The 6307-nt window shown below is 37.5% G+C and overlaps 1 pseudogene; it reads right to left on the bottom strand.

The window, feature by feature from the left end:
* Positions 1 to 471: 471 nt before the first annotated feature.
* On the bottom strand, positions 472 to 2737 carry LOC102759228 (annotated as a pseudogene).
* Between the last annotated feature and the right edge of the window lie 3570 nt (positions 2738 to 6307).

The following is a 6307-nucleotide window of genomic DNA, read 5'->3' on the forward strand; positions in this document are numbered from 1 at the left end:
GTGTTTCAATATTTTATAAGTGCTAATTCCAAAATAAGTGGCTATACCTAAACTTCAAGTGTTAAAAAATGTCTTGGATTTCATAAACCCACAAGATGTAGAAGCAGTAATATTAAAATGTTGAATAAACTTACAAATTCTTAACATTGAACTAGGTTTTGACTCTCCTTTTTCATACACACTGCTGCTGTAAACTAGCATGAAATATTGCAATAGAAACTTCATAAAAGGCTGTAGAGAACAGGAAAGTCTTTCCAAAGAATAAGTGCTTAGTGCCCTTCATCAAAACTAGACTTAAGCTCCTCTGAGCTGTGGGAGCCACAGCGGCCAGAACCTACTACATAGTAAAGCCTGATGACTCTCAGACTGAAGACTCTTTCAAACTCTTGCTGCTTGAACTCATCTCATTCAGCAACCTGGTTATACTTGAGGCAGCTTAATACTTCCTGGAACTTTTCAAGAACCTTCCTTTCATAGCTTTTCTACTAAATTCATGCCATTGAACATGTGGGATTCTATAGTATTTCTGAGTGCTACCCTATCTCTATTGACTTCATATTCTAATTCATATTGTCTGCTTCTTTTACAATCTGGTCAATATCATGTATACCCAAACAGTCTTGGTTAGTAATGTTGATTTTGTTCTTCCTGCCAGTACTTTCGCTGGCAACATTTATATTTATAATGATATTGGTGTCTATGTGAAAGGTCACCTGTATTTTAGGAATGCTACATTAATAAGCTAGAGAATTCCAGGAGCATGAACTTGCCAAGCAGTTTCTTCCTCTTAGGTAAAGCCTTTTCTCCCTCATACACTTTCATTAAGACGGCGGTCTCTTGTCAAAGTAAGTTGTGAACATCTGAATTTGCTTTGTAGAAACAGTGGTGTTTCTCTGGATAAGGGATGTCACATCCTCCCTGCCATTTCAATGCCCAGGGAGAAAGGGCTAATATCAAGGTCAGGAGGTCAGGCACATTACATTCTCTGATTTGTCAACCAGGAGAAAAGGTTCTTGTATAGTAGTTGTGCCATATGCCACTGCCTCCTCTGGGTTGATGGCCTTTTGAGCTCCTTTCTATTCAAGTAATCTTTCAGCAATTTTTCGAACTATGGGATACAAGTGGAACCACCCACTAACACAATTTCATTAATTTGGCTTTTGTCAAATTTGGCATCCTTCAGAGATTTCTCTAGTAGTTTTATGATACCATGGGAAAGAGCACTGAACTGCTCAAAGTGGGCTCAGGAAATGGAAGTGTAGAAATCCACATCCTTCAAGAATGAATCAATTTCAATCCTGGCATTAAAAGAGAAACAAGAAACATTTTGCCTTCTCATAGGCAGTCTGGAGGCACAACACTGCCCACTTGTTGGAGGCTATATCCTTCTTGTGTTTGCATTTGAACTCTTCAATCAGGTGCTTCACCATAGGTTATCCAAGTTTTCCCTATCCAGGTGGTTGTTACCAGACGTGGATTTTACTTCAAAGATGTCTTCCTTGATGCTTTGGATCGATACATCAAAGGTGCCATAACCCAAGTCAAAGATCAGCACATTTTTCTCTTTTTTAAAGCTTTTTGTTTGTTTGTTTCATTTTAATCCAGGCCATAGATGATGGCTGCTATAGTAGGCTCCTTAATGATTCTCAGGATATTAAGATCAGTGATGTTCCTACATCCTTGGTGACCTGACACTGTGAATCATTTAAGTAGGCTGGGACACTAATTACTGCATTTTATATTTTTCTCCCCTAAATAGGCTTTCCCTTTTCACAAATCATTTGGGAAGGCCAGTGCTTCACTCTGACTGAACTGTGGCATCATCAAACTTGCAACCAATCAGCTTCTTTGGCATCAAAGATGGTACTGGTAAGGTTCATCACCTCTTTGTTCTTAGTAACTTCACTGATGAGGTATTCACTTAGTGAAAGCTATATAACTTGGACCAGTACGGTCACCTTGATAATTGCCAATGATCTCTACTTTTTCAGCCTTAGCCAGAAGACTCCCTACACATGAATAAGTGGTATCCAGTTCAATACCAATCAGCAGACATACTGATTAAAGAAAGAAAAGGGGGGAAATGAGGCAGAAAATAGTTCTTTCAAAAATCAAAAGCAACAACAGCCTCTTGCAGTTAACTGCCACATGAGACATATATTGTCTATTTTTCCACCACCTCCCCTTCACTGTATTTTGGTCCTTATGTAGGTCAAACTCAAATATAAATAGATTCAGTTTTACAACTCATTCAGACAGTACTGGTTTCCCATTTGTTTTCTATTGTTTGCAGGCCTCCACTGCACTTGGAAATAGATGCTAGACTACAAGGTGACCACCCGAATTCTGAGAATAGTAGCAAACCATCTTGGCAACCAACAAGGCTTCAAAACTTTGGAGTCATTTTTGGCTTCTCTCAGGCCCACATCTAATTGATTTCCTGATCCAGTCATTTTTTTGTCTTTGCATGTATACTTTCCAACGGCCACCACTCTAGTTCAAAGTTTTATTACTTCATGTCCAGATTATCACAGTAGTGTCATCACTAGTACATCTCCTTTCTCTGATTTCTTCTCTTATTCATGACCATCATTCTTTTGTTTATCCATCCATCCATGCATTCCTCCATTCATTTAATAAACATCAATTGTGTATCTACCATTTGCTAAATACTGTTAGATGCTGAAAATAAAGAGATGAATTTAAAATGGCTGCTATCCTCTAGGCATACCTTCATGCTGACTTTTTAAAATTATGCCTTTTATGAAACTAACCCTTGCTCAAAAACTTGTTCCCCATCACCTACTAAATAAAATAAAATAAAACAGACCCCTTTCCCTGCCCACCCAGTATGGCTTATGGAATTCTATGGACACAGATTTCAGTCCTGACTCTGTCATTTGTAGTTTTGCTAGTTTATTAATGATAACCAACCTCAGTCCTCAGGTTTATGTCTTTTTTAAAAATATATTTTTTATTGGCTTCAGAGAGGAAGGGAGAGAGAGAGAGAGATAGAAACATCAATGATGAGAAAGAATCATTGATCAGTTGCCTCCTGCATGCCCTCTACTAGGGATTGAGCCCGCAACCCAGGCATATGCCCTTGCTCTCAATCAAACCCATGACCCTTCAGTCCCCAGGCCAACGCTCTATCAACTGAGCCAAGCCGGCTAGGGCAGTCCTCAGTTTTCTTACCTCTAAAGTATACCTACCATTTTGGTGCATAGTAGGTGCTCATTAAAAGTTATTTTGTCTGTCCTTATCTTTAAATAATTGATATCCCCAAACATAGATTCATATAGAATCAGAATATAATGGATTCTAGATATCATCAAATAAAGCTTCCTGATTTGACAGTTGAAGAAACTGGGGTGTGATTTGGGAAATGAGTGGCCCTCATTGACACAGAGATTTTGTAGCAGATGGAGATCTGAAAGCAAGTCTTCCTGACTCCCCAGAAAAGTCCTAAAAGGAAGAAGCCAGGAAATGCTTAGGGGGAAAATTTGAGGACAGGAAGGTAAGGGCTATTTCTAAGCAGAAGTGTGTTTAGCTTGATGATCCAGATTTAAAATATGTAGCAATGTTCAAATATGTAGCAATTCTTTCCATTTACAGGAAAAGGCTACTTTTATTTTTCTAAAATTTCAATGTGGAAGTTATTGATGAATCTGAAAAAAAACTGAAAGCATAACACATACTTATCTGACTGACATTAAGGTAACTTATACAGTAGCATCTCCACTGGAGATATAGATGGAAGTAACACAGTAGGCAGAATGAGGGGTGAGGGAGTTATCAAACTACAGAAGGTTAATCCTGGACTGGTGTTTTTAGAAACTATTGAGTCTAAGATATTCAGATGCTAAGTAAGAAAACTAAGGCCCAAAGGAGGCCCAAAAACTCAACAATAAAAAAGAATGAAAACATTCTCTTTGCAAAAACATGGGTAGACCTTGAGGGTATTACCTTAAGTGAAAAAAGTCAGACAGGGAAAGACAAATGCCATATGATTTCACTTAGATATGAAATCTAAAGAACAAACCCACAGATACAGAGAATAAGCTGATGCTTGTCAAAGGAAAGGGAGGTGGGGGAGGGGGATAGGTAAAAAGGGGAAGAAAGGGGATAGACCAAGATTGCACATATTCTCATAGACAGCTAGAACACTTGACTTTTTAAAACCTAGCAATTATTCCATTTGACTACACTGGCTGCTCAAACAGAAATATGTTCATCAATTAGCATTTATTGAATACCTATGTGCAGATCACTGGACAGAGCACCAAAGAAAAGTTGATAGGTTATACCTGGGCTAAAAGAGATTTAGAAGGGAAACAAGCTGTTCAGTTGTCTCTTGTGTACATGTAACCCCAGCAGCATAGTCAAAATATATAAGTGTCTGAGTCACAGCCAGCCTAAGCAGGGTTACTCCAAAAGAGGTTACACTGTCATTTAAAATTAAAATTTAATAAGTTATATTCAACATGAGTTGAAAACATTCATAAATTTAATGAATCATCGAATTAAATATTATATATGCAACAGTATGGAGCAGTCTGAGGGAAAAACCTTGAGTTATTTTTATGGTTAAATGCAATTAGTAAGTAATGTTTAAAAACAAAACCCTCTTGAATTTCATAAAGCTTTTTTTCTAAAGCAGAAAATGTTTATTTCATAAACTATCCCTTGTTGTAAGGAATTACATGCTTATTTTTGCTTTCAATGCTAAGTAGTCAGCTGAACTATAATTTTTACCAACCACTGTGTTCTCAGGCTAGACTTAGTCGAGCCCACTTTCATGCAAAAGGATTACATGGCAATATTGTCAAGTATTTTGTTGTGTTATGATGCCAAAGTGATTCCATGTTAGCAGTCTGTATCACTGGGAGGAAACACTACATTTTTTATATCAGTATATGACATCTAGTTTCATTTATCCTATATTGTGGTAAAGTTACCTTTTACTCTTCTTGAGCAACTATTAATAAATACCTTCTGAATCAATATGTCAGCTAGCCTTAAGCCCAATAGTCAAGATAAAGTGGGAAGCTCAATTTGAAATTTGACAATTTGCTAGAAAGTTCATGGAGTGCAAGTTTGAAGATATTTTAGCTACATCAGCCTGGGTTTGAAATACTGTTCCTCATCCCTCCTCCTAGAAAGCCTTCTACTTAACTTTGGAACTTTGGTAATTCATAGAATATTAAACACCACCTTCCCAAGCAGCATGGCTAACTGTGGAACAAATCATCTTTCATAGCCCTAACTATCTAAGGGAATTCATTTAGTCCAAATGAAAGATTTTCAGATTTCCAAATAGCAGAAATGGTTCAAGTCTTGAACTCTAAGTAATGTTTTATTTTTTCAGTTGGGTGATGAGTACACAGGTAATCACTGCGCTATTCTTTTACCAGTTAGGTATTTCTTTTTTTTTTTTTTAATATATTTTATTGATTTTTTACAGAGAAGAAGGGAGAGGGACAGAGAGTCAGAAACATCGATGAGAGAGAAACATCGATCGGCTGCCTTCTGCACACCCCGCAGTGGGGATGTGCCCGCAACCAAGGCACATGCCCTTGACCAGAATCGAACCTGGGACCCTTGAGTTCGCAGGCCAACGCTCCATCCACTGAGCCAAACCGGTTCGGCCAGTTAGGTATTTCTTAACTAATAGATCCATCTCTTTGAGGTTCATGGACATAATTAGTTCTTTAAAATTTAATAATTATCATAAGTATTGTATTTGGTAATGTAATAGATCCAGGCAAGAAAAACAGATTTTTGTATGTCATTCAGGATACATCATTACCCACTACATTCTCAAAAGTGAAATCTCTATTAAGGCCCACAGAATTTTGCTACTAAATACGGTTGAATCACCTCCTTCCCTGTGAGTTTGGGGTTACTACCCTATTTCATTTTTCACTAATTTCCTTACATCACTTAGCATAGACCCACTTGTCAAAGGTAAATTTTACATTTCTTCCAATTCAACTATTCCTCAGTCTTTCACACATTCCCCCAGGAACTGTATTATACCTAATATAAAAGTGATGATTTAGCCGTAGGTGAAAAAACAGGCTAAAGATCATAAATTGCTGAATAATGGCCTGAAATGTATTACAGAAAATGTCACACCCATTGTAAGTCTGAGGAAGAAAATCAGTTGACTTTTCTTTCCCCTTCCCAGAGCAAAATGTAGCTCTGGAAAAGCTAAGGAATGAAACAGAGGGGGGATAATTCATGCCGCTCTATCTAACCAGAAGTAAGAAAGGAACCATAGTAGAAAATCTGATTCATGAGAATG

This window comes from Myotis davidii, unplaced genomic scaffold (assembly GCF_000327345.1).
Source record: "Myotis davidii unplaced genomic scaffold, ASM32734v1 scaffold951, whole genome shotgun sequence".
NCBI classification, from domain to species: Eukaryota; Metazoa; Chordata; class Mammalia; order Chiroptera; family Vespertilionidae; genus Myotis; species Myotis davidii.